Source organism: Chiloscyllium plagiosum, unplaced genomic scaffold (genome assembly GCF_037043375.1).
Source record: "Chiloscyllium plagiosum isolate Xiang-an unplaced genomic scaffold, Cpla_swu_hap1 HiC_scaffold_22, whole genome shotgun sequence".
Classification (NCBI taxonomy): domain Eukaryota; kingdom Metazoa; phylum Chordata; class Chondrichthyes; order Orectolobiformes; family Hemiscylliidae; genus Chiloscyllium; species Chiloscyllium plagiosum.
Window position 1 is genome coordinate 26220489 of NW_028270160.1, and position 26784 is coordinate 26247272.

Genomic DNA, 26784 nt, shown 5'->3' on the forward strand with positions numbered 1-26784 from the left:
CCATTACTAAGATGGGAGAAAAATGAATTGTTTTAGTGAAAACAGGAATTTTAGGATAAAAGTCAATTTGTCTTTAAATGATCATTGAAAAATTCTTACTCTGCTTCATAAGTATGCAGTTCCAATTTATTCCTAAAACATTTTTGATTGTTCATACAAGTACTTTTTATTTAATATGCTACCACTCTGAAATACAGCCAAAGAATGTTTTTAAAAAAATAGACTGCAGAAGATAGCATTTGAGTTGGATAGAGATGAAATATGGTCTGAAACCACACCTGGCTGAAAGAATGATCTCGATGAGCTCACTCTTATTGCCATTAAGGCAGCAATTTTTCATGGTAATGGTGCATTTAATGTTAATCAATCATTGTTACTCATCGTCATTTTAAAATGGAGTACAACATGTCTAGCTACAAAAAGATAGGAGAAACTGCCTTAACCACTGTAATTGGAGCCCTTCAAAGAAATGACTTTTCTTTAATCACTCAATTACCCATGATTCACTCATTCTGGATCTCATTTATGATCAATAGTTTATGTGCACCACAAAGTTGCTGCAATGCCATGAAATTGCGATATCCAGATCTGCATTGGTAAATGCTCAAAATCCAGAGTTAAATGCTACTCAAGACCGCTTAAAGAATTTTTTATTATTGAACGAAGAAAGTGCAGTATATATAGAATGCATATTAAAATACTTAGAGCAGAAACATCATAAATTACTCATTTGCTGTCCAATGTTATCCAGTGATTAATTTTCTGTAGTCTACCACTCTTAGCCATGTATCCTTTATATGTTAAGTCCTAGGCAGATATAATGAATGAGAAATAGTTATATTTTGAGCATCTTTTAAATGCTTCAGAATAAAAGCTGGAAAAATCACAAATTTACCTACAAAACATAATATTTACCTTTCTTGTTTTTATCTTCTTTATTAGTATCTTGGGATCATGTTAGCTTGGACTTTTTGCTCTGTTAATGAGCACAATTATATATTCCATCTGGAATCCATTAAATATGACTTTGATTGCTGGTTTTCCTACCATCATTACTGACGGCAAAAGCCAATTCCATCCAAATTATCATATTCCCCAAGCTCAGTTACAAGTATTTTAAATATGTTTCCCTATCCTCCTACTGAGTCTCTCTCTCCCTATGTGCATTTCACAGCCCCATTTCCATGTTTTATACGTTTACTGGAATCCTGGTAAGCACATCTCACAACTGTTCTTTAAGTAATACCATTAATTGTTTTTATATAGAAAGCAATCTTCAATATAAAACATCCCAATTCTTGTGAAGTATAATAATATAAATGGTAAGATGCGAGGGAGTTTCATTAGCTCTGCAACTTAAAGATATATAGAAATTAAGGATGGTGAAGATGGTTAAATCTGTCATTTGAATGCTTCCATCAATAAATCTTTATTCATCCACATTTTCTGTATTACAACATCAGTTTTTGTTAATCAGATTAGATATGTTCATCAGATTTGCCCACAATAGGTGTTTTCTATTCAATCACTGGGTCAATTGAATGGTGTGAAGATGTTAATTCACGGCAAATAACATGTCAATTGCAAAATACATCTTTGACGATCTGAATGTATTGATATCAAATGCAAATTCATATAGCCTGGACTTACTACATTTTATATTCAGGAGAGAGAATTTCTCATCTAACTGTAGCGTTAAAACAGTGAAGCTATTAACCACAGAGCAGAAACTCATCGATTGACTCACAGCTAAAAAACAAAAAAAAAGAAGAAAGCAATAAAGGCAATGGAAAGAAAAAAAGGGAAATGAGAAGAGACCTGAAGGATAAAGGAAAGGGAAGTAAAAAAGCATGGATTTAAAATCAGAGTCAATTATATTAGGTGGTGCCAATGATACGGGCATAGGATGCAATATTTACTGCATAACATGTGTAGGGAACGTCATCACAAAGCTAGACCATTCATTCAGCTGCCTCTGCTGCTTCCTTTTGTTTACCAAGCCAAATCTCCCAGATTGTTTCGACTTTAACGCTGAACACAGATCTTTCTCTGGACCTCTCTTCTATTGGTCATTCAGTCCTTTCTCGTCTCTTACCAACGCTAATTGTCCGTATTCTTCGCTCATATTCCAACTGACCTGCTAATGATTCAATTTTCTTTCCTGTTTCTTGTGTCTTTAAATCCAACTTTGGCATTTCAAATCTCAAAAACACACAGTTGACCATCCTGTCCTATCAAATTACTGTCTTATACCCAACATCCTCTTTCTCCCCCATTAGAGTATTCAAGGAGCTTAATGGCTGTTCTAATGCTAAAGGAAGTGATTTTGAAAAGGATTACAGTAAATAGAGGATACTTAATGGGTGTTCAGATTGTATCTTTCAATTTTCCCTCATCAACCCTTCTTCCAGTAAGTGCAAAGACCATCTCCTTAAGTAAGTGCAGCCCTTGGTGGGCAGCACGGCGGCACAGTGGTTAGCACTGCTGCCTCGCAGCGCCAGAGACCCGGGTTCAATTCCCGACTCAGGCGACTGACTGTGTGGAGTTTGCATGTTCTCCCCGTGTCTGCGTGGGTTTCCTCTGGGTGCTCCGGTTTCCTCCCACAGTCCAAAGATGTGCAGGGTCAGGTGAATTGGCCATACTAAATTGCCCGTAGTGTTAGGTAATGGGTAAATGTAGGGGTATGGGTGGGTTTCGCTTCGGCGGGTCGGTGTGGACTTGTTGGGCCGAAGGGCCTGTTTCCACACTGTAATCTAATCTAATCTAATCCTTATATTACATTAGCTCATTCAACTTGGCTGGTATTTTATAAGCCTTGATGTTTTTTCCTAGATTAGGTGTAGGTTTAGACTGTAGATATATTTTATCCTGGTTTCTTTTAGAGAGAGATTGGGGTAAAGGTGTTGAGCAGTCTATGAGAAGATAAATAACTTGTGAAGCCTTGAGTGTTTTTTTTAAAGTTGGAACAATAGAAGCAGCCTGAATGGGTGTGGTCTCAGGAATCGCAGTCTCAGGTACTGAAAACTACAGTTTTGCCAGTGTGGTTGAGTTTTCACAAAACCTGGATTTTTAGTTAGCTTTCAGTAGAAGCTACTGGCTTTGAAAAGATGCTGCATCTCTCTTTGCTCCAGCTAAAAGCTAAGGTTCTCTCTCTCTCTCTCTCTCAGAGCTGTCTTTTGATATTCTTTCCTCCTGGATTGGAGAACTGCATTTGACGCAATCTGTTTTCTGAATTTGTCATTTTGCGCAGGGTGTGTTTATGGGATGTTACTATTTTGAAACAGTTTTTGTTTAATAGTAAAATAATTTATTATTCTGTTAATTTTTCCAGTAGAGTTACATATTTCAATTTCCTCTTTCCTTTGTTGCATTTTAACTATAGTGTGTGAATAAATTGTGTTTTGCTTAATGTCGAGCAATTTGACCCAGCTAATTGCACCTGGAACACAGCACCTCACATTTACCTTTAACATATGAAAAAATTAGAGTCTATGCTACTTTCTTAATAAAATTTGAGGGGGTCTGGTCTGGTTTATAGCAATATAATTAAGAGGATGTTCAAAGTTAACCAATTATGCCACACAGCATACCTGTGCCAAACAATTATCCCGAACAAAACAGCTGCTTGCTTGGCACCCCATCCACCACTTTACTGATTTATGCCCCCCACCTCTGGCTGTGAGTGTCACCTACAAGGCACACTTCAGCAATTCACTAAGACTCCTTCGACAGAACCTGTCCAAAGCCATGAGTTCTACTAATGAGAAGACCAAGGCAGAAGACACAGAACACCACCATTAGCAAGTTTACCTCCAAGTAACACACATTCCTATTTTGGAATTATATTGTTTTTTTCGATGTCATTGTATTAAAATTCTGGAACTTATTCCTTGTCACGCTGTGGGCAAATCACATGTTCACAAGTTCTCCAAGGACCAATTATAGATGGTCTATAAACTGGCTTTGCCAGCACTGCCCACATCTCATGAACAAATTAAACAAATAAATTGTCAAGGCATTTTTAATGATATTAGTTTTTGCAAATTTAACTTTTAACAACCATGTGCCCCAACATTATTATTCACATCATCTTCTGTTGTGTGGAAACATTCTCTCTGGACTATTATGCTGGGGATACAGTTCTATAGGAGACATTTATTTTATGGAGGAAGTATGTACATAAGGGGTGATCCATTTATATCAACACCAATCTTGATATGAGAAACCTTCTGCCTCATTTGCATGACAATTGTTTCTTAGCAAGCAAATGACCTACAGCTTAGTTAATAGATAAATGATAATGTGTACATTTCCCTCTTCGGCTTTTTTGTGTACGGTACAAAGCATTCCTTGGCACCTCAACATTGATCTACAGTAGTCCTTTAGGACTTGTTCCTTGTTCAATTGTTGTGACTCCAACCGAAAGTATGATTTGGCTGCATTTCTAAGGACTTTAAAATTGAAAGTGTAGAGTTCTTATTCAATGAAAGGGTTTCAATATTTGTCAATCCAAATTGGCAATACAGCAAAATTGGTTGAATCATGTTAAGTTTCAGAGGGAACCATGTTTGTGACCCCATATTATGCACCATGTTTGTGACTATGGGTGTGCTAGATAGATGTATGAATAGTGGAAGAATCTTATTTAGCTCAGCAATAGCCCTCATACCTTTGAGTCACAAGAGATTTGAGGGCAAATTCTAGGATGGAACCAGCATTGTTGAAAGAGTGCTACTCTGCTGGAGGTGCCAACTTTAGGAAGAAGCCTTAATTATAGATAATAACCACCTCTGAGTCAATTGTAAAAGAGTTTGTATGGCACTATTCAAATAAGCGCAAGAGATATCTTCTCGGTGTTCTAATTGATAATTAGTTCTCAGGCAATAACTAAAATCATCTTGTCCTCGCTGTTCTTGGGAGCTTCCTGGGTGCAAATGGTCTGTTGGGTTTCCTATTAAACAAGTGACCACAATTCAAAGTCTCATTGATTGTAAAGCACTTTGCAATGTTCTGAAATTGTGGAAGATGTAGTATAAATGCTAATTCTTGCTTTCTTAGTTAATTATGTTCTGAAATGCCGAATGTAATTTAGCTGGTTTAAATTGTAATGCATTTGTTTATAACATATAGCCATAGAAGATAATCCTGCAATTGTAGCTGTATTAATAACAGGTTAGTATAATTTCTTCCCTGATGCTTGCTTATTAAAGACATGGCTATTCAGTCTGTTCAGCTCACCTTGTTCTTTCTCAGACCCCACATTGGCTAGTTTTATTGCCTTCCAGTTCTGGATTCAAGTTGTTAAATTGGATTCATTGTTCTCTGCTATTGCAGATTTGGTAGATATTCAATGTACAATGTGATAGTTTAATGTTAGTTTTCATTTTTATTTATTTGATCATATGATGTTGACTTCACTGACTAGGCCAACATTTATTGCCCATCCCTAATTACCCTTGGGAAGGTTCTGGTGAGCAGCCTTCATTTTTCTTTTTTATTCACTTTAATTTTTTTTAGCTGATTTTAGAGATGAGGGATTTAACTTACAAAAAGAAATTGGGCAGTTTAGACCGATACACTCTTGAGTTTTGAAGAATGAGAGGAGACTTAATTGAGGTGTATGAGATGTTGAAGGGGATTAACAAAGTAGATGTAGAGAGAATGTTTCTTCATATGGAGCAATCTAGTAAGAAAGCTCATAGTTTTAGGATAAAGGGTAGCATAATTAAAACAAAGATAAGTGTAGCGATTGTAACAAGGTCAGCTAGGTGGACCTCATTGAATATATGTTCCCTGATAGGGGGCTGTTAATCTGGTCAAATCAGGGAGCCCTGGCTGACAGACATAAACAGGAGCGTCAGATATCTGGTTCATTCTAAGGGCTGGCTCTGAGGGAGCTGGATCAGTGTCAAGGACTCTCCAAGTGTAAATAAAATGTGACTTGGTGATGGGATACTGGCCTGTGTTGAGGTATTGCAGTGGCAACAAGAGAAAAGCATGCTCCTGAAGAAATATGTTTTCAGCAGTCATCTTTGACTTGGAGTAAGCATTTCTGGCATCATGCCATTATTTGGCAAGCTTGACCCATTCGATCCTGCTGTCGAAGACCAGGCCAAATATGTAGAAAGAATGCGGTTTTTTTCCAGTCAAATGACTGAACCAGATGTAAAGCAATGAGTAATTCTCTTGTGAACTTGTGGACTTGCAGCTTTTTCAGTTATTAGGAACTCAACTTATCCTGAGGCATCAGATACGAAAACATTTCCAAAGTTGACGGATTTAGCTGAGGAATAATACAACCCCAAGCCTCCTCTAATTCTGAAACACTCTTGGTTTTACTTGGCAATTCAAGAGCCAGGGGAATCAGTGTCAGGATTTTTGACTAGGTTAAGATGACTGACAGTGTCATGTGACTTTGGTTTAACCCAAAATGAGATGCTAAGACACTGTTTGGTATGTGAGATTAATGATGTAACTGTGCAAATGCACCTAGTGACTTCAAACAGGCAAGACAACTAGCTTTATCATTGAAAACTGTGGCAGATGGAGCATACAAGTTTCATATATTCCCAGTGGAAGTGGTTACCCGCACCAGTCTAGTTTAGCTTTGGGGAACACCACTTGAGTGAAGGTAAATGCAGAGTCTCACTCAGGCCATATCCCAAACAGAAGGACTCTAGGTCAGCCCACAGCAAAACCCCAAAACAAAGCCAAGCCTCGAGCAAAGTGGTTAAATTTTCTTCAGGATTGGGGCTGGTAAGCCATTGTAGTTGCTGTTGGTGTGTGAACTTGAGACAGCAAAAGGTTTCCATTAGACCTGAATTGAGTAAGAGAATTCATAGGTCGATATCCAGAAGAGTACACACTCGGGAAAGTCCATCTTCATCTGGTGTGGAGCAGTTAAATTGCTTAGCAACATCCAAATTAGAACCAGTCAAAATAAGTATCTAGTTAAATGGTCACCCAGTTCTAATGGAGGTCAATACCTGCATGACTGTTTCAGTGATTGCAGAACCAGTCTTTAACAAAATTCCCTCTGGACTCTAACCTTTGAGTTTTCGCTAGACCTTGGCTTGATGGAGAACCTATACCCAAGGAATATGCCCAAGTTTTCTAAGTGCTCCTTATTGGTCTTCCCTGTTATTAGTACATTGTCATCTAGATAAATGGTGACCTGGGGTAGACCTAGTAAAATGTTTACAGATCGTTTACAGATTAAGGAGACAACTTCGGTTCTGATCTCTTACGAGAAGCAGCTGATTCAATTACCATTGACTTCAATATAAGGCTTGGACCTAAGCTTGATGGGGTGCAATTGGTTGACAAAGATTCACCTGTTGATTGGAAAATAACTGCCTGAGTGAAGTCTTAATTAAATACCTAAATATTTTTCAAGAAGATTTGGGGACTATGAATGCTACCTTGCATGTTTGTCCAGGAAACAATTCCTCAATTCTACAAGGCTCATCCAGTGCCATTTGCCTTATTGGCAAGAGTCCAGGCACAAATCAGAAGACTGGAAAGTGAAGGAACACCAAACCCAGTCCAGTTTGCAGAACTGGTCAAACCGATTGTGAAGCCTGATGGGTTGGTTCGCCTTTGTTTTAAATGAACAGTAAATCACAGCTGCAAAACTACCCAATCCCTCGCATAGAGGATTTATTCACAAGCTGATGGGGGAGCTGTCCTTCATTAAGCTGCATATGAGCCATGCATACTTGCAATTACAGTTAGATGAGGATTCCCAGACATATGCTATAATTAATACCCATAAGGTTTGTCCCACTTAGGAGATTGTCATTTGGTGTATCTTCAACCTATGCAATCTTTCAGCGGATGATGGAAAACATTTTACTAGGTCTACCCCAGGTCACCTTTTATCTAGATGACAATGTACTCATAACAGGCAAGACCAATGAGCACTTAGAAAACTTGGGCATAGTCCTTAGATATTTCTCCAAGGTGGACATATGTCTTAGAAGAGAAAAATGTGCTTTTCAGGCATCCCAGGAGACCTACTTGGACTACAGAATCAACAAGACCAGGTTACACCCATTGGAAGATAAAGTGAGGGTGATCAAAGATGCCCTGGTTCCCATGTCTGTTCTGGAGCTTAGGTCTTTCTTTAGGTTAGTGAATTATAATGGAAAGTTCAAACATAACTCTGGCCTCCATCTTGACAGCTTTGCATCAACTATTCAAAAAGGGTCAGCCTTGGAAATCGTTGTGTAGCCAAACCATAGCTTTCAGGGAAATGAAGAAACAGCGATCATCTTCTAAGGTGTTGGCCCACTATGATCTCAAGCAGAATCTAGTATTAACATGTGATGCTCCTTGTATGGCATTGGGGTAGTATTAGCTCATAGGTGGCCTAATGGAGAGCTTATAGGTGGCCCAGTAGTGTACGCATCCAGGGCTTTGACTAATACAGAGCATAAATATGCCCAGATAGATAGGAAGATTTGGCAGTCACATTTGGAGTCAGGAAATTCCACCAATACCTTTACAGATATAAATTTGTAATAATAACAGACCACAAACCCGTACTAGGTCTACTTAATGATCACAAGGCAATGCTGCCCATAGCTTCAGACCAAATTCAGCGGTGGTCTCTAATACTAAGTGAGTATAATTACAAGTTGGAACACATATGGGAGGCCAAGTAGAAAATGCAGATGCATTGAGCCATCTTCTCCTGGCAGATACAACATAGGTTGTACCACTACTGGAAGAGTCCATGATGGTTTTAAATCTTCTGGACACACTTCTAGTCACAGCTGACAATATCAGACTTTGGATGCAGAAAGATCTGGCCCTGGCAAAACTGAAAGAGCTGGTGGTGATGGGGGAAACCAAGGGCTATCACAACCAGAATTGCAATGTTTTCGGACTCAAAGAGACCAGATCATACTGGAGGATGGCTTATTATTATGGGGAGCAGATAACAGGTTGTTGTTTACCAGCAGGGGATTTGAATATTTCTTAAAGTCGAATGGCAGCTCCATACCATCGTCATCCAATGGCTTGGCAGAAAGTGCAGCCCAAACATTTAAGGCAGGCTTAAAGAAACAGCTTAAGGCTTCACTAGATACCTAGCTAGTTTCTGTTTGATTATTAGATCATTCCTCATGCAGGGATGATTCCAACAGAGTTGCGAATGGGGAGAAGACTCCATTCCAGGTTAAATCTTATCTTCTAACAGTCCGGGAGTGGGGGCAAGGGTGAAACAGCTTCAGGATTGTCATTGCTGGACACAAGACTCTTAAAAGCAAAAGAGACAGTTTACTTCAGGGGTCAAAGTTTGGTGTAGGAACCATGGGAATGATCCTTCATGGGTAAGAGGGATGATTGATGCCACTTATAGCTAGGTCCACTGATGTAAAACATTTGGGTAAGTATGATGGTCCTGGACAAGCATATGGTCCATGTGAAAGCAACAAACTCACAAACAGTGCGGGAGCAAAACATGGCCTGATCCTCGACAGTGTTTCTGACTGTTCCAGAACCCGTGAGTTTCCCTTTCTATCAAGCATTGAAGATACCTTGGAATCTGAGATGAGCACAGTAGATATCACTGCCTTTGCCACCTGAAGCAGAGAATGAATTTCTTCTGAGATACTCCAGGCGCAAGCAGAGAGTGACTGTCTGTTACACGTCACCTGTATCAGATGCAGAGTTGGAGAAACTTGACCCAGTGCTAAAATGCCCCAGGAGGAGCTTCAAAAAAAGGAACTGGCCTATGTCCTTGGACTCAGAATGGGAGGATGCAGTGATTATATCAAGGTCAGCCAGGAGGACCTTATAGAATATGAGTTTCCTAATTGGGCTGTTAATCTGGTCCAATCAGGGAGCCTTAGTTGACAGATAAGAACAGGAATGTTCCGGGTGTTTTCCCATCTTCCTGGTGGTGGAATTTGAATAAAGATTGGTGCACTTTGTGTCTTTCACTGTGTCTCCCACCTGCACACACACACCATGGGTGCTGGGGATAAAATAAGCACTACCGCACTTAGGTGGTAGTGTGGGGGTTAAAAGAAAAAAAAGAAATATAACCAGAAAAGAAAAAAAATAAACAGGAGAAGCTCATCCAGGTCAGAAAACGGATTAAGCAGAGGATTTAAATAAAAAGAACAGGAATGTTCCTGGCCAAACTGGCCATTAACAGGTCCAGGCAGCGGGCCGTGGAGGGGGTCATTAGGGCCGACTGCCTGCCCCTCTTCCGCGGTTACGTTAGAGCCCGGGTGTCCTTGGAGAAGGAGCACGCGGTGTCCACCAACACCCTGGAGTTGTTCAGGGAGAGGTGGGCGCCGCAGGGAGTGGAGTGCATCATCTCTCCCTCCAACTCTATTTTGATTTAGTCCCTACCCTCCCCTTCACTGTTTTTGATCACACAGCACTGCCCTTTGATGTGAAGGGCAGTGTTTGTCACTGGCCACCCGGGTGTTTTCCTATCTTCCTGGTGGTAGAAATTGAATAAAAAATTCGTGCACTTTGTGTCCTTCACTGTGTTTCACACGTATACACACACACCATGGGTGCTAGGGATAAAATAAGCCCAACGCACTTAGGTGGTAGTGTGGGGGTTAAAGAAAAAAATATATATAACCAGGAGTCTCCTCGTGGGTCTGCTCCTGGAAAATAAAAAAAAGAATAAAGTGCTGTCCTTCCTATCTTCCTGGTGGTGGAATAAAAAAAAGAACAGGAATGTTTGACCGACACAGTTGGCTTTGAAGAAGTCGGATCAGTGTCAACACTCTCCATGTGTAAATAAAGGTGACTTGGTGTCAGAATACTGGAGCCATAGAGTTATTTCAATAAGGAGAAATTACTTCTCTCAAAGGGTCATGAATCTGTGGAATTTACTACCTTAGAATGTGGTGGATGCTGGGAAATTGAAAAAATTTAAGGAGAGGATAGACAGATTTTTAAAGTCATAATGGATTGAAGGGTTATGGAGAGTGGACAAAATAATGGAGTTGAGGCCAAGATGAGATCAACTATGATTACATCAAATGGCAGAATAAGCGGAAGTTGCTAACCCCTGCTCACATTTCATACATTCTTATAGGTTGTGGCCATTCCTTGCTAGGCTAGAATTTATTGCCCATCTCTAATTGCCCAAAAGTCCAGTAAAGAGTCAACCAATGTGCTGTAGGTCTGGAGTCATATGTCAGCCAGACCAGGTAAGGATGGCAATTTCCTTTCTTAAATGACATGAGTCAACTAGGTATGTTTTCATGACAATCGACAGTGGTCACATGATCACCATTAGACTAATTTTTAATTTATCATTGAATTTAAATTTCACCATTTGCCATGGTGGATTTTGGATCCATGCTCCCCAGGACGTTGGCCTAGTGTTGTGGGTCACTAGTCCAGTGATAGTACTTCTGTCTCCCTCTTGAACTGCTCCACTCTATGTGGTCTGGGGACACTGTCGGATTTTCACTCAGCTGTAGTGATGTAATGTGATATCGGTCAAAGTCAGGTTGGTGTCTGTTGTGGAGAGGATAGCACAGGTGACAACTCTGAAGTGGAGAGCAGTTAATGAAGGTATATGGTTAGTTTACTCCTATTTCCTTCAGATCATAATTATATGCCCTAGTTGTCCTAATCAGAGTGCACTTGCCAACTAATCAGGCTGCTCCACACATACAGTATAAATGTTGTTTTCTCTTAACATGAGTATGTAATGAATTGTCCTGATAAGTGCAAGATAAAAAGGTTCAATAACTTAGGTCTTTTTTTTAGTAACAGGCAAGTTTGGTATTACTAAACAATTACTCTGAGTTTTGTCAGAAGTTATATATTCTGCAGTGGAAACCAAGACATCGGACTTCATCGCAATATTTTTTTCAGGTTAGTAGCTGGGTTACTGGTAGGTTCACAATATGCTGAAGCAATTGACTACCAATTGCACACTGGAAAGGATGAGCTCAAAGCTTTGTGAAAAACCCTGAATCAAATTGGTGCCAGACATCATCACGCTCCTTGACATTGAGGGCAGGCTTTTTGACAGGTTTTCCAAATGCACAAAGCATTTTATTATTTATACCCATCAGTCTTTTTCTGTAATCTAGCCTGTTGAAGTGTTTTTTTCTTAGTCCTCTGCATAAAAACCTCAAACAGTGTCACCTTTCCAATAAGCCGGTTCCTCCACTCTCCTTGATCCGTGTGTTGGATTCTCTTGGGCCCTGTGTCTCACCATGTGCAAATCCCACCTCAAAGGTAAGAACAGTGCAGCAGAGCTAGTGCCGATAAGAGTAACAGAAAGACACTAGGAGAATGCTGTGGTGCAGGCAGAGCAGAACGTTGAGGTGCAAGCTTACACCAGCTGCAGCTGGTGAATCAAACATGGCATAAGAAGGAAATGGGATTTGAGGACAACAGATGAGGAAGCTATCACCTTCAATGAATCCAATGAACTAAGTATGACCTTTCGGATATTGACTGACACTGTTTTCTCCATGAAGCTCCAAGATTACAAATGCTCCTCTCCACTCTCTGGTTAGCTCCTGCCTCCTTTTGGGTGTCATCTTGGGAGACAGGGAAGTGTATCAATGTGTAACATGCTTGGCTGAGATGGCTTGGCTGGTAGCTACTCAAAAACTTTGGGGCTTATAAACTTATCACTTATTTTGCCCCAGTTAGAAGTATGGAATGTGTGAGCAAATGTTGAAGTAAGGGGAGGCAATGGCCTAGTGGTATTGCTGCTGGACTGTCAATCCAGAGACCCAGGTTCTGTTCTGGGATGGGTTAAAATCCTGCCATGGTGGAATTTGTATTCAATTTATTAAAAATAACTGGAATTAAAAATTTAATGATAACCAAGTGTTGATTGTCAGTTAAACCCATCTGTATAACTAATGTCCTTTAGGGATGGAAAACTGCCATCTTACCTGGTTTGGCCTACAGGTGACTCCAGATCCACAGCAATGTGGTTGACTCTTAACTGTCTTCTGGGTAATTATGGATGGGTGATATATGTTGGCCGAGGCAGTGATGTCCTCACTCTGTGAATGAATAAAAAAATCAATAGGTCAGACCAGTCCAGCCTGAAAAGGAAAAGAGAATTTCTGAGTTGCAATCCCATCCCAACATGCTAAGTCTCACCAAAAAAATCTTTCTCTGCTTCAAGAAGATCCAATATTGGGTGATGAGTAAACCTAACTTCACACTAAATGGTCTTTACCTTTAGTATTTAAGAACCACCCTTCTATGCTATTATAAAGAAGTTTCCAGGGGTTAAATTTAATCCAAGGTTTCTCCAGCACTTTCTAAGTATTATAGACGTAGTCAGTACTTACTCACAATTCATTGCTGTTTGAAATCTTCTTGCCAAATGATAGAAACATGCAACTCAATTAATTTTCCAACTCTGCACACAATGTGACTTCACAATTCTACTGCAATTGTAATGTGCCTGTAGGACAAAGATGCATATGCCTGTGCCTTGTGGGCTTGCCCTGAGCTGCAGGCTTTTGAAATTCTATCCCAGTAGGCCTCAAATCATTAAGTTCCTTGTTCTGATGTTGTGATGCAGTTTGCTGTGAGTATTTCAATCACTTTCCGTTATGAGCTATATTTAATCTACTTTAATTTTGAAAGGGAATCAAAGGCATACACATCACCCTTGTGAAACTTAGTGATATTGCCCTCACTTACTGATAAACTCAAAAAGAATGGAAGTGACACATCAAGTAGATCAAACCAACACATTTCCTTCAGTTTGGAAGCAGATCTTTGATTATGACAGCATCAAGTTCTCTGTATAATTCATATCAGATATTAATTATTTGTCTGTATGATCCCTCTAGAATACCCAGCATCATTGTAGTTTAGACATGGAATGGAAAATAAATGGATTCAGGAATGCGTTACGATAGTGGTGAAAAGCTTGTTTTTGAAGCAATTCTTTGTACAGGGAACCTCAACAAGTTAGAAAAATAAACGTACAGAAGTAAATAATCTTTTGAAAGTTCCAAAAGTAGAAGTTACGCTGTGCTATCTTACTCTTATTTCTCTTTTTATTTCTTTGCCTCCAACCTCAAAACCCCCCAGCTCCAATCCATTTATGGTCACAAGCCAGCCATCATCAACTCACTTCTGTAGTTAGGACAACAAAATTAGTCCAGTCATGAACTACTCTAGAACAAGCGCCAATGTAAGTGTGCAATAGTCCCATAGGTTGTGCAGTTTATATCTAGACAATAATAGTTGCTGTCCATTTCCAAAGCTGTTCCATTCTGTAGTGTTCTATTCATCTTTGTCAATGGAGTTCTTTCTAACAACTCAACTGTCCACCAGAGAACTCCACACTGCAAGCATTTTCAGTGTTAATGAAATACCTGACAATATTATAGTTTATTTCTCCAACAAACCTGAAAATAAAATAAGGGCAAGGAAAAAAAATCAATTCAGTTAAACTTCAATTTGATAGGATATCAGTGGAACATAATTCATAGGGTAAACAAACTACACTCAGTGATTTATGCATCACATAATTTTAAAAAACATGCATTCCCCAATGGCTCCTAAACTTCACACTTTTAATCAATCTCCAATTCTTGGTGTGTGCATAAGACACAAACACTTGTATTTTACAGAGCCGTCGTAGTCAAGCAGAAACTTCAATAAAAAATTGATTTTCCAACATCGAAAAGTATGAATTGATAAGATGCAGAGGAAGTACCGCTCTCTTTTAGCAGATTCAACAATATTCTGCTTCATTATCCAGACAAGATATTCAATAATCTTAGATGAAGCAGATATTTACTTTGCATTTGTAGCATTTGTTCAAATGTATCAGAAACCTAATAAACTGATGCACTTAACACTCTGGCATCTTATCCAGAAAAAGCATGCATTTGGTTTTCCACCTAAAATGTTATTTAATTCTGGTTGCTCTCAATGGGAAGATTTTTGGATTTTTTCTAACCAGAAACAGATAGAACACATCACAGGAGCTTCCCTTATGTTTCTGTTTATATTACCAGCTTGTGACTGGGAAAGACAGTGCAGAGTATAACACATTCCAATTCTTGTCTGGGTTGAACTGCAGTTGCAATGGGGCCATCATACAAGTTGACTTTAGCATCATTGGGTTAGATTGGAAATCATCCACATTCCCCCTCCCGAGAATTTTGTATTTAACATTAGCTTCCATTGCTATTTTCCCAGTGTTCTGTTTTGGGCTTACTATGTCCAAATTCCATCTGACCAAAAGCTGACAGGGTGAACAATATGAATAGATATCTGATCTTTTGCCTGGAACTCTGACACCTGACAAGTGACTTAACAGCACCACTGGAAAATCTATGTTATGATACTTGTCTTTTTGTTTGAGCTTCAATCTATAAATTTACCTCCTGCTTTCAAAACGTATACAGGGTTTATATATTTAACTCTTTCAAATGCAGTCTGTCCTGTACTTTTGCTTTTAAATTAGTTCCTGTTGCATGGGTTTTTGTTTATATAATCATTGTTATTGGCATTGCAGGAGTGATCGGCTGCAAGTTTCCTCCTTAGGCTCAATCAAAATTAAGGGCCTGAAAGTGCATCCAGTGCTATCCACACTGTTAATTTCATGTTATCCCAAATGTCCAACAATTTTGTTAGAATACGCCAAAAATTAAAGTGAGCGTAAATAGGCATAGCTCAATGCCAACTACCAAGGCCTAAGATAATGCTGCATCTACACCAGTATATTTCCTCATTGAGCCTTAAAATTTAATTTTCAGCTAATTTAACCATCATTCATGCGCATCAAGATTCAGCATGTTTAAGACCCTGCAACTGGGGGAGCTTTTCAATTTTTAATGTAATGATAATGGCCTCGGTTGTTTATCTTTGGGATAATATTCATCTTGTTCTCTGGTTGTTTGATTTCAAACAGCTTCCAATTTTTTTTGCTTTGAAATCAGAAATGCAGGGAAACAGGCTGCCAAAAAAAAACTAATCCACAGCACAAGCCTAATTATTTATCACAAGTAAATACATGAATATTCAGTGTCAAAGTTCATGGAAGCCAGCCTTCATTAGAACTACTTTAGAGGAAACAGTTATTTATGCACTACCTGCAATAAAATCTTAGTACTCTTTAGAGAAAGATTTACGGCTCTGTTCCACATTGCAAAATTTCTTATACCCAATTTCTAAGGTCTTTTGTTAAAAGCCAACAAGCTTTATTAATTTTCTAACATGGCACTGAGAAAACAACCTTACCCAATGGTCATTAAATGTCTGGTTGGTTAATATTGAATTTGTTTAATTGTCAGGCAAATTAACTTGGTGGAAAACACAGCAAGTTTAAATTTTAAATATGATTAAACTTAATTGTGAATATTGCAATGTATGAACCTCGTCAGGCACTTGGGGAATTTTGTATTATTTTCATCTGACAATGGCTTATATACATATGTACTTAAATATAATTCATTCCATTAATTTAAGCTAAGCCCCCCAGCAAGGTGTTAATTCCTCCTCTGCTAACACAAGCTAATAGCTTGTGAGAAAAGCTCTTCAGCTTGTGACTAAAGTACTGTTTTCCTCTTTACTGTGTGACTGCCAGATGCAGTGTATTTTTCCTTAATAAATATACTACTCTGGTTCTTTATAAGCTATGCAAATCAGCCTTTCTAAAAATTCCTTAATACTGTACATTAATATCATTAACAAAATTGATTCAAATGATTGTATAGCATTTCACATTTGGTGAACTACAGTCCATAACAGGGTTTACTGAGCATGTATCTATTGTAATTATTATCGACTGAAATTGCGCACAGTCAAGAACCGTGCAATCAAGAGTTATAGAAAATAGTGCTGTTTAGTTTCGGTAGGACACTTGCCAGAGGGAATAAAACACAGCATCTTGGCTGTGTGTGACTTCAAAAATTCAGCCCAGTGAGACAGCATGGCTTTCTAAAATCAAAGTACCTCTGTCCATCTCTCCCTTTCATAAACAGCATGCAAGCTGTAGTTTTTAGGGTCTTCAACTGCTGCAGACTTTTTTTGACTCCTGTCAGACTTTTCTTGAACATAGGCATTCGCTGCCACTCAACTCCCCTGTCACCTGTCATACTTCCCCATTCTTCAAGACATTCAGGCTTTCAGGAAATGTGTCTTTCCTATCATTAGATTCTGCCTCCACGCACTGCGGGACTCCTACAACATCCATCCTCCCCTAATTTTTTTTCTGTTGAGAAGCCTCAAACTCCCATGGAGTTCTGACAGCTCGGGGCCATTACCACAGGAAATGACAGCCAAGTCTGAACCGTCCATCATTAGTATCCAGTTTCTTCTGGATTAATCTGGGTCTCACTTCAACCCCCCGACAAATCATAATTTATTTACTCCAAAGCTGCCACATTTGTCAACTCATCAGTTCCTGGTTTCATAACTTAAACACTCAGATGGACTCCCCAGAGAGATTTTTTTTAAAATAAGGAACAATTTGCTGTTTGCCCTAATAAAAAAAAACTGAATAGTCTACTGGTGGCTAAAGACGAACAGGTTTTGCTTTATCTGGTATTAAACCTTTCTTAATGAAATCTACAGATAAAACCATTAATATACATGAGGTATTCATTGTGGCTTATTCCTGTAATGATTTGCTCCCAGGGTATCACCTCTGACTCCAGATCATGTTTTGTTTTTGGCATTTTTCTCCTTAATACATTTAAACCCAGAACAATCAACTTATTTGCCACAGGGGGAAAAAAGTCTCTGGAGAAAAGTGATCTTATTAGGGGGTGAAATTATGTTAACCCCATTGTGTTTATTGAAAAGTACTTTCTCCAGTACTAAGCTGTAGCTGTTAAAATATTATGCAGTCAGACCTCATTACAGAGGTTTGGAATGGCCCATTTCTGGCAGAATAACAAGGGTAGCATTATAAACTGCATACAAAAGTCATACTGCTAATAAAACTGGACCCAAGGCACACCACTTTACGTATGGTAAAGCCATTTTTGTAAATAATGTTTTGCATAGGTTCAACACGTTGGAACACAACGCATCAAGCAATAGTACAACGAGTCCCAAAAAATAGAAAACTCTCATTTCTGCTTGTGACTGTTGGCAGATCACGGACAGTGCCTGTATAATGAGGTAAATAAAGTGAAAGTCAAAGGTTTTGTCTAAGTGTGTGTGGGTTTGTGCTTAGATGTGAGAGTAGCAGCGTAAAGGGTCAGAATAGTAAAGTATGAAGGTATGTAAAATCTTTTTTATTTGCTTATTTTAATATTTATTGAGCTTTCTCTGCTTTGTGTATATTTTATTAACAGATTCAAGCCTTATGCAAGAAGGTGATTTTCATGTTCAATTTGCTATTAACCAGCTTGCTGGAATCTAGTATAATATTGCCTAAGATTTTACCAACTGAGTAAATCAACCAGTAATATCCAACATAATTTTCCAAAAGCTAATGCATTCTAAGGAGAATACAGTGTAGGAAACAGTATTCTATAACCATCAGGGTATGATCAACTGTTCAATCGGATGGTGCCTACAAAAAATGTGTAACAACAAGGACAGTTGGATGGCTTTTTAGTAATACTTTAATCTATAGATATCAGTATCTGTTTGTTTGGTAACTAGTAGAAATGTGACCTGAGGCTGTGCCTCAAGACACTGATGCCAGATTCTTAACTGTATATGAGATAAGATAAGCAAGTATATACTATCAACCTAATTAGTCATAGGATTCTGATATTGGTCACCTGAACTTCGGTTTTAGTGGTTAGACATCATGTAGGTCACATTGCAAGGAAGACCTGACATTTCCTTATTGCCAATTGCATTCTTTGTAATCAGTGTTATCCTATGTCAGATTCAATAGGATTCAATAGGCTGGTCTGTACGTACTGAAGTGGCCACTTCTTTAAAGGAGCCTTCCTTAAGAGAGACGTCATAGGGATCTGATATGCATTAAATGCCATCCAGAATGCATTATTTACAATTTCAGAATTGCACATCAATGTACTCGCACTATAAAGTCTGAAAGTAATTCAGTTTATTTCTCAGCCTTTCACAAAATCTCCGATTGATCTCAATGTGTACCTACTTAAAGGCTGGACATTACAATCCTGCTCCAGATCCAAGGCTACTAATGGCCATGCCAATGGGCGTCAAACTAGCTTCAATCTAATTTGTACGGTATTTTAATTTTACAATTGGACATATGAACAATTCTTAGGCACAACGTTTGTCAAAAAATAAATTGTCAGATACATATTATCAATCAAAAGTCACAATAGCTCAGAACAAATTTGCATTACCTGTCACAGGTGCATTGATTTGCTTAAAAGTAGGATTCGGCCTAGAATCCCTTGTGTATAATTTCCAAATCCTGCTAATGTGCATGGCACTCTCATATGGATAAATGCCATAATTGGATTGCCTATCCATTTATATCCTCCATAGTCTTCCCATGTGGTTGGTTGCATATGTTTGAAATTATTATCAGCGGCTGTTTTTGGGCTGGAAGACTCCATCATTAGTGATATAATCTGCTACTCCGGACATGCTGTAGTACTAAACTGCAGTGATGGTGCCAGGTCTATATTGCTTTGATTAAGTGCAGAAACAGGATTGGGAAAGAAGAAGAAACATAATCCAGAAAATGCTCGAACGTGTTCACACATTTTAATCAACACTTGAATTACCTTAATGCATGTGGCTAACGTTTGATTAAAAACACATGGCAAAAAGATCTGTGAAGAGAAAAGGCTTACTTTGAGACTAGAATTAAAAAATACCAAGATAAGTGCCTGAGCAATTTGTATCTTTTTCACTGTTCTTGAAACGGTGTTTGCTATTATTGCATCACTGACATTGTAGGTCAGATGCAGCAGTCACCAGGGAGGGCTCCACGAGTTTTAAAGGGAAACCCAGGTACCAAGATTTGTAGATCATAGTGTCATGCTTTGGTGCTTAAACCAGCGGAGTTGATTGCTTGTTCCACAGTGTGTCTGCAAAACCCATGAGATGTTAGGACAGTCAATCTACTACACAGCTTTTTTGATTCGTGTCTGCCTGATGAATTACAAACATATGAGCAATTTAAATTTTGCCATCCATGGCAGAATTAAGTGAATTCCTTTACCTTGTGGGAATTCAGAACTACCCCATATTTATATTTCCTCCAGGTCTCCTTCGCTTTTTCTACTCAGGGTGCTTAGTGCTGCGAGCAACAGGCTAAAGGTTAATGGATAGATTCATTTAGCTTTAGGCCTCTGTTTGTGATGAGGGAAGCATGCATGACATTGAAGGGACCTACATCTTGCTGAGTGCACACTGTATTCTGCACTGGCTCAATTTTGCTTTACTATTTGTAATATTAGTGATAGTCCAAAGTGATCTGTTCTTCACAAGGATGTTAAATGCTCCTCTCCAGTCTGCAAGCTGGAACCAGTGCATTTTTTGTTTGTGCATGCACTAGAATGTCCTGCATTTCTTGCAGAGGAAAAACCTAAATTCAAATTGTGAAGGAAAAGTAATGAAACAAAAGACATATTAGTGGATGATGCATTTTCTTCTGGAATGTTTCTCTTTTGTACAAACGTGAAAAAAATGCTGAGTTTGTGCATTTTTTTTCATTGTAAAATCAACTTAGCAATTTGGGTACTCAGTATTGTAGAAGTGAGAAGACCACTATTGGACACTCATAACACCCAATAACTAATTATCAATGTGAGGAAAGTAGAACTCGCCTTTTAAAGTCAGGAGATCCTGACATCTTGGAATATATCTTATTGCCTCAAGTTGCTTTTATTCAACATCCATATACTTTTTCATGGACAGTAGCATTGCTTTGAGATTGGTACTAACACAATTCAATGTTTGTTCGACTCAAACTTACCTCTTTTGACTTTGAAAGTTAGCGGGGTGGCTTCGTTCCACAAAGTTTAGTCAGCAGGATTTGTTTGGTCTGGCCAGTGACAAGAATAGAGACAGATAGGGCCCAGAAATCCCAGTGCCAGCTGGCAGGTGTGATGTTACCTGATGTCATGCTTAGTGCTGGGTATTTAGAGGAGGCAGCTTCTTGGCTGGCAGGAGTGCCTGCCCAATTTCCTGGCTAGCTGATTAGGTTCATTCAGAGAGTTGTTGAGCTCAATTGAAGGAGGACAAGTAGGACTTTTCATGCACCTTCCAGTTACCTACACTTCCACTCCCGAGACTGCAGTGGTAGCCTCACTGCAAAAACGTTAGTTTTTAAAAGATTTGAGGAGAGTACACCTCCTTGTTATTTACCTGCTATCACAACCTGCTGGTCCTCTCAAGCTGGAAAGCCTCATTCCCTACCCCACTGCTCCCGTCCCCACCAAGCTTTGAGAAACCATCTACTGCCCGTAACAGAACAGGGAACTTATTTCCATAGACACTGAGGGTCACCTCCCTGAAAATTCCAATGAGGGGTAGGGATTTAGGGCATGGGAACAGTCCAGCTTCCTGTTTCCTGCCCTCAGTTGGAAAATCCAGCCCATTGTCAATTATCTACTTCTTAAATTTTTACATTTCCCAACTTTAATTTTCTTTATCCGGGTAGAATTGGGCACATAATTATTTTGCTGAAATAAATGTATTTGCCTATAACATGTCACTGTATACAAATCACAGAGTTTTTTAGCAGAGGGCTTCTCTGCCTGAAACATGCGAGCTCACTCTGTCTTTCTACAGGAGCAAAAGCAGTTGGAAAATATTATATTTGTAGCCATCAACATTTCCCCCTAATATATCCTCCTTTAAAATCAGAGCTGCTGTTTTTCATTTGGGCCAAATATGTTTCTGGAAATTATCTGTTCTCACATTAGATCAAATCAAAAGACTGCAGGAGGTGTGTGATCATGCAGCAGAATCCTATGAAGCAATGCTAGAACTTCAACAAAAACAATAGGTGGGAGCACTTCACTATGATATATTACTGATTCTACTTTTCAATTCTATGTCTTACAAAATGCTAACAGTAGAAAAGAAGACTTGCATTTACATATTGTCACAAAAACTACATTAGATTTTAAAAATATTTTTTGATTTTGGTCTTTTGGCTGGCTGGAAACCCAAATTTTTCTTTCAAAGAGAAATAAAAGCTCAATTCCAATGGCTTGAGCTTGCAGACCAAGAGGGCTGTAGAATTTGCATCAATATCCTGCTAATACCATTGAAATAGAATCTACATATCAAGGATAATGGGCTTCAACTTACCATACTTTGGTAAAGTGCCACTTTTGTCAAGTTTCATAAAAGGTTTCACTCCGTATTCTTTGAAAATCTCTGTTTTCTTGCACTATTATTGCAAACTCTCCTCATTAGGTACCTACTACATGCCTACAGTGCACCTCTCTTCTATCCCAAATCTCCCACAGGCTGTAGCCAGAAGTATTCACCACTCCCGGGATATCTTGGGATCCCTGACACCAGTGCCATCTTTAAAAAACCATTGTCTACTTGGTCAAGCATTATCAATGAGAAGCTGCCAGGAACGGTGTGTGCAATTTGTTCCAAATTTGGCAAATAAAGAGGAAATTGATGCCTCTGGTTTGCAGACAGTGACCTGGAGCTCCTGGTGGAAGGGATGGTACAGAGGAGGGATGTTCTCATCCGATGGCAGAGGAGGTCACGACAGCAGATCCTTCCAGCCTGATCCATGCTGCCAGGTTAGTGCAGTTTCAGGTGTCTGGAGGAATGGCAGTAGGGTAGGAAGTAGATCATTGCCCTTCTCCACTCTTCCTGGGTAAGTCTCACCATTGTTTCTCTACTAGTTTGCACTCACTCTTGTCTGCTCTGCTCATGCCCCACCATTCTCACTATTGCATGCAACATCTACCATCACATGCACTTCACTTACCCAATACCCCTCCCCTCAAGCCATGCTTTTAAATTGCTACTTACTAAGATTCTGAAAAAAAGGTAGTTGCTCTTAAGTTCAATCTTTTGCTTCAAAATCTGTAAGATTTTGGGCAGTATTTTAAGCATTATTATTTTAGCATTTTAAGGTGGAGGAAGCAATTGGTTTAATGGCTGTTTTGTAAAGCAGCATTTCTGACGGTGTCACATTCACCAGTGTAGATTTTATGCTCAAATGTCCAAAGCAGAACAAGGACCAACATGTACTCACTTAATGTGAGAGTACAACCTGTATTATAACTGATATAATACAGGCTTCGTCCTTTAATCCTCTGTGTCATGGGCTATAGTTCATTGCCTATTACCACAGTCAATTATATATAGGCCCCTTTTTGATTTTTATCAGGATGTTCCTAGAAACTTCTCCCTTTTAAAATTATGCTTTGACATTATCTTTTCAGTTAATAGTCCTCAAGCCAACAAAGGTCATAATGGTTTTTAAGTATTTACCTTCCACATTTCATTTTAAATGCAATTAGTCACAAGTACAATCTTTCATTTCATAATTCTGTAAGATTTTAATATGGTCAGTAATTTAGAAGCAATGAGGTAATTTCATTATATTATGAATGAGTCACCCAGCTTGTTTTGTACAGAAATCTTCCTATGACAAAACACTGAATGACACCCCTGCCAGCCATCCTGTCTCTATGCTGACTTGTTTACAAGTTTCAAAGGGAGGGGGTACACAACTGAATTTTGAATATTATCCAATGATATGCCAGAACACTTAACAAAGCTCCCCCATTGTCATGCTCCTCAAAAGGCAACTGAAAAGGAGACATTTTATAAAGAATGCTCGGTCTCAATGAAAAGTTGAAAAGTCCTATTCAGAATTAAACTACCTTTGTTCCAAACCACTGAGGTTGATTTGAACCTTTCTAAATCCACAATGAAAAGGTAGAAACTGGGTTAAAATCGGGTTGGTAGACTTACTTCCTTGTTCATGCTATGGTCACTTTTTTTTTAGATTAGATTAGAAGGAAACAGGCCCTTTGGCCCAACAAGTCCACACCGACCCTCCGAAGAGCAACCCACCCAGACCCATTCCCCTACATTTACCCCTTCACCTAACACTACGGGCAATTTAGCATGGCCAATTCACCTAACCTGCACATTTTCTTTGGACTGTGGGAGGAAACCGGAGCACCCGGAGGAAACACATGCAGACACGGGGTGAATGTGCAAACTCCACGCAGCCAGTTGCCTGAGGCAGGAATTGACCCGGGTCTCTGGCGTTGTGAGGCACTCGTGCCACCGTGCCAGTAGCTGAGTGCTTTAAGCACTCTGTTTATCTTTCACACTTGAAATATATTCTGAGCCACTCCAATGCTATGACTGCATGAGTTGAAACTGGATAACATTATTGAAGTACAGAGTAGCAAGATTGTGGAGGGAATTGAACGTGAGAATCAGAACTTTAATTCTAAGCCATTTGGCCAAGGGTACCAATAGATCTGTAAGTATGGAGGATTGTTGGATGAGCAAGATATGGTACACATCAGAATAAAGAAAGCAGAGCCAGGCCATAGGACATTGAGTCTGCTCTGTCATTAAATAGATCATGGCTAATATGAAATCTTCAACTCTACTTTCCTACCATTATCCCATAATTACCTTTGATTGCCTTACTGATTACAAATCTCTTTCTCACCTCAACAGTACTCTGTGGTGAAGAATTCCACAGACTCACTACCCTCTGACAGAAGAAATTCCTCCTCATCTTGGTTTTAAATGGATTTATAGATTACACTGCCCATTCACTTTACCTGCCTATATCCCTCAGTAGACTCTTTGTGTCTTCAATGTAAGGGTTCTTTTAAGATTACTACCAGTTCATCCATTATCTCTATAGTTACTTCTGTTGATGACCTAAGATGCACCCAATCATTTCGAGGGGATTTATCAATCTTTCATCCCATTAGTTTCCCTAGTGCTTTTTTTTTATTGATGGTTGTATTTATTTCTTGTCCCCATTTTACCATTTTATCAATTAGTATTTTTGAAATGTTTCTTGAAGATTGATGCAGAATATTAATTCAACTCCTCTGTCATTTCCAGGTTCCTCACTATTATTTTCCATATTCATATTTCAAGGGGCCAACAGTCACTTTGGCTTCTATCTTCATTTTCCTATATTTAAAGATCTTACTGTCTGTTTAGATGTTACTTACAAGTTTGCCCTCAAAGTTCATTTTCTCCTTTTGTTTGGGGTCTTCTTCTATTGGTTTTCAAAACATCCCCACTAATTTTTGCCACATTATACTTTTTTTGTTTTAAATTGATACTATTCCTAACTTCTCTGGTTAACTATAGTTTGTTTATCCGTTATTGGAATCTTTCTTCGTCATTGGGATATATCTTTATTGTGTCATGAACTACTTTCTTAAATGAATGCCATTGTTCCTCACCTTTCCTTTCTGCTAAATTGCTTCCCTGATCCATCTATCAAGTCTACCTTCTTTTCTTCATAGTTTCTCATTTTTACATTTTGCACAGTTGTTTCTGACCCAGGTTCCTCACTCTCAAACTGAGTTCTACATTCTACCATGTTCAGTTCACTGTTTCCTGGGGTGTTTTATTCTAAGATCATTTATTAAACCTGTTTTATTACACACTACCAGGTTTACAACATACGTACTCAATTTGATTTTCCCAATCTCTGTGAAGAGTACATGAGGGGTCCGGTGAGTTCCAATTTATGGAGGACACAATATGAAAAGCCAGAGAAGACAGCATTGAAATAGTGAAGACTGAAGGTATCAACAGCATTGATCGAATTCCAGCAGCAGATGGCCTCCAACAGAAATAGGCATGGACATTCCTACAGAGGTGCAAGTTTGTAGTTTTTGAGATTATGGGGACCTTATGGGGTGGTTGTGCTCCGAAAACTAGTGCTTACAATTAAACCTGTTGGACTATAACCTGGTGTTGTGTGATTTTTAACTTTGTACACCCCAACCCAACACCGGCATCTCCGAATCATGGCAAATATTCCAGTTATTCTGGAACAGTGTCCTAGAAGGAGTGAAAGAACAGAACTTTTCACGTGGACTAAAGTCAGTGACTTCAACATTGTCAGGTTTACCACAAGGAATTTCCACTTTTGGAATACAGGTCTCCCTGTTAGAATAAAGATTGTGAAAGGGTTCAGAAAAGATTTACAAGGATGTTGCCAGGTTTGGAGGGTTTGAGCTGTAGGGAGAGACTGAGTAAGCCGGGACTGTTTGCCCTGGAGTGTCAAAAGCTGAGGGATGACCTTATACAGGTTTATAAAATGATGTGGAGTGTGGTTAGAATGAATAGTCAAGGTTTTTTTTCCCCAGGGTGGCAGAGTCCAAAACTAGAGGGCATAGATTTAAAGTGAGAGGGGAAAGATTTAAAAGGGACCTAACAGGCAATGTTTTTTATGCAGAAGGTGGAGTGTGTATGGAATGAACTATCAGAGGAGGTGGTGGAGGTGATGGGGCTGGTACAATTACAACATTTAAAAGGCATCTGGCTGGATATGTGAATAAGAAGGATTTAGAAGGATATGGGCCAACTGCTGACAAGTGGGACTAAATTCATTTGGAATATCTGGTCGGCATTGACTAGTTGGGCCGAAGCATGTGTTTCTGTGCTGTAAACCTGTATGCCTCTGTAACATTATGTGAGGTAAACAAGCTCAGCACACACAGGTGCAATGTATGGGTGATTCGATACAGCATATTATAATCAGCTTACATGTGAAAGCTGGCAGAGTACTATTGGATGATGTTACCAAAGGGTAGCACATCAACAAGAAATAAGATGTTCTCCAAGGAAAAAAACTGTGAAGGTAGTTGTGCAGATAACCAAAATTAATCAATTCTAAGAGATTTACGGGCTACCACT

General features: G+C 39.0%; 1 long non-coding RNA gene across 1 annotated transcript; it reads left to right on the forward strand.

Moving 5' to 3' along the window:
• The first annotated feature begins 17965 nt into the window (after nt 1–17965).
• Nucleotides 17966–25826, forward strand: LOC122560972 (uncharacterized). Its single transcript, XR_015761003.1, has 3 exons — nt 17966–18111; nt 22548–22735; nt 25533–25826. It is a non-coding gene; the product is annotated as an uncharacterized LOC122560972 (long non-coding RNA).
• Nucleotides 25827–26784: the final 958 nt, after the last annotated feature.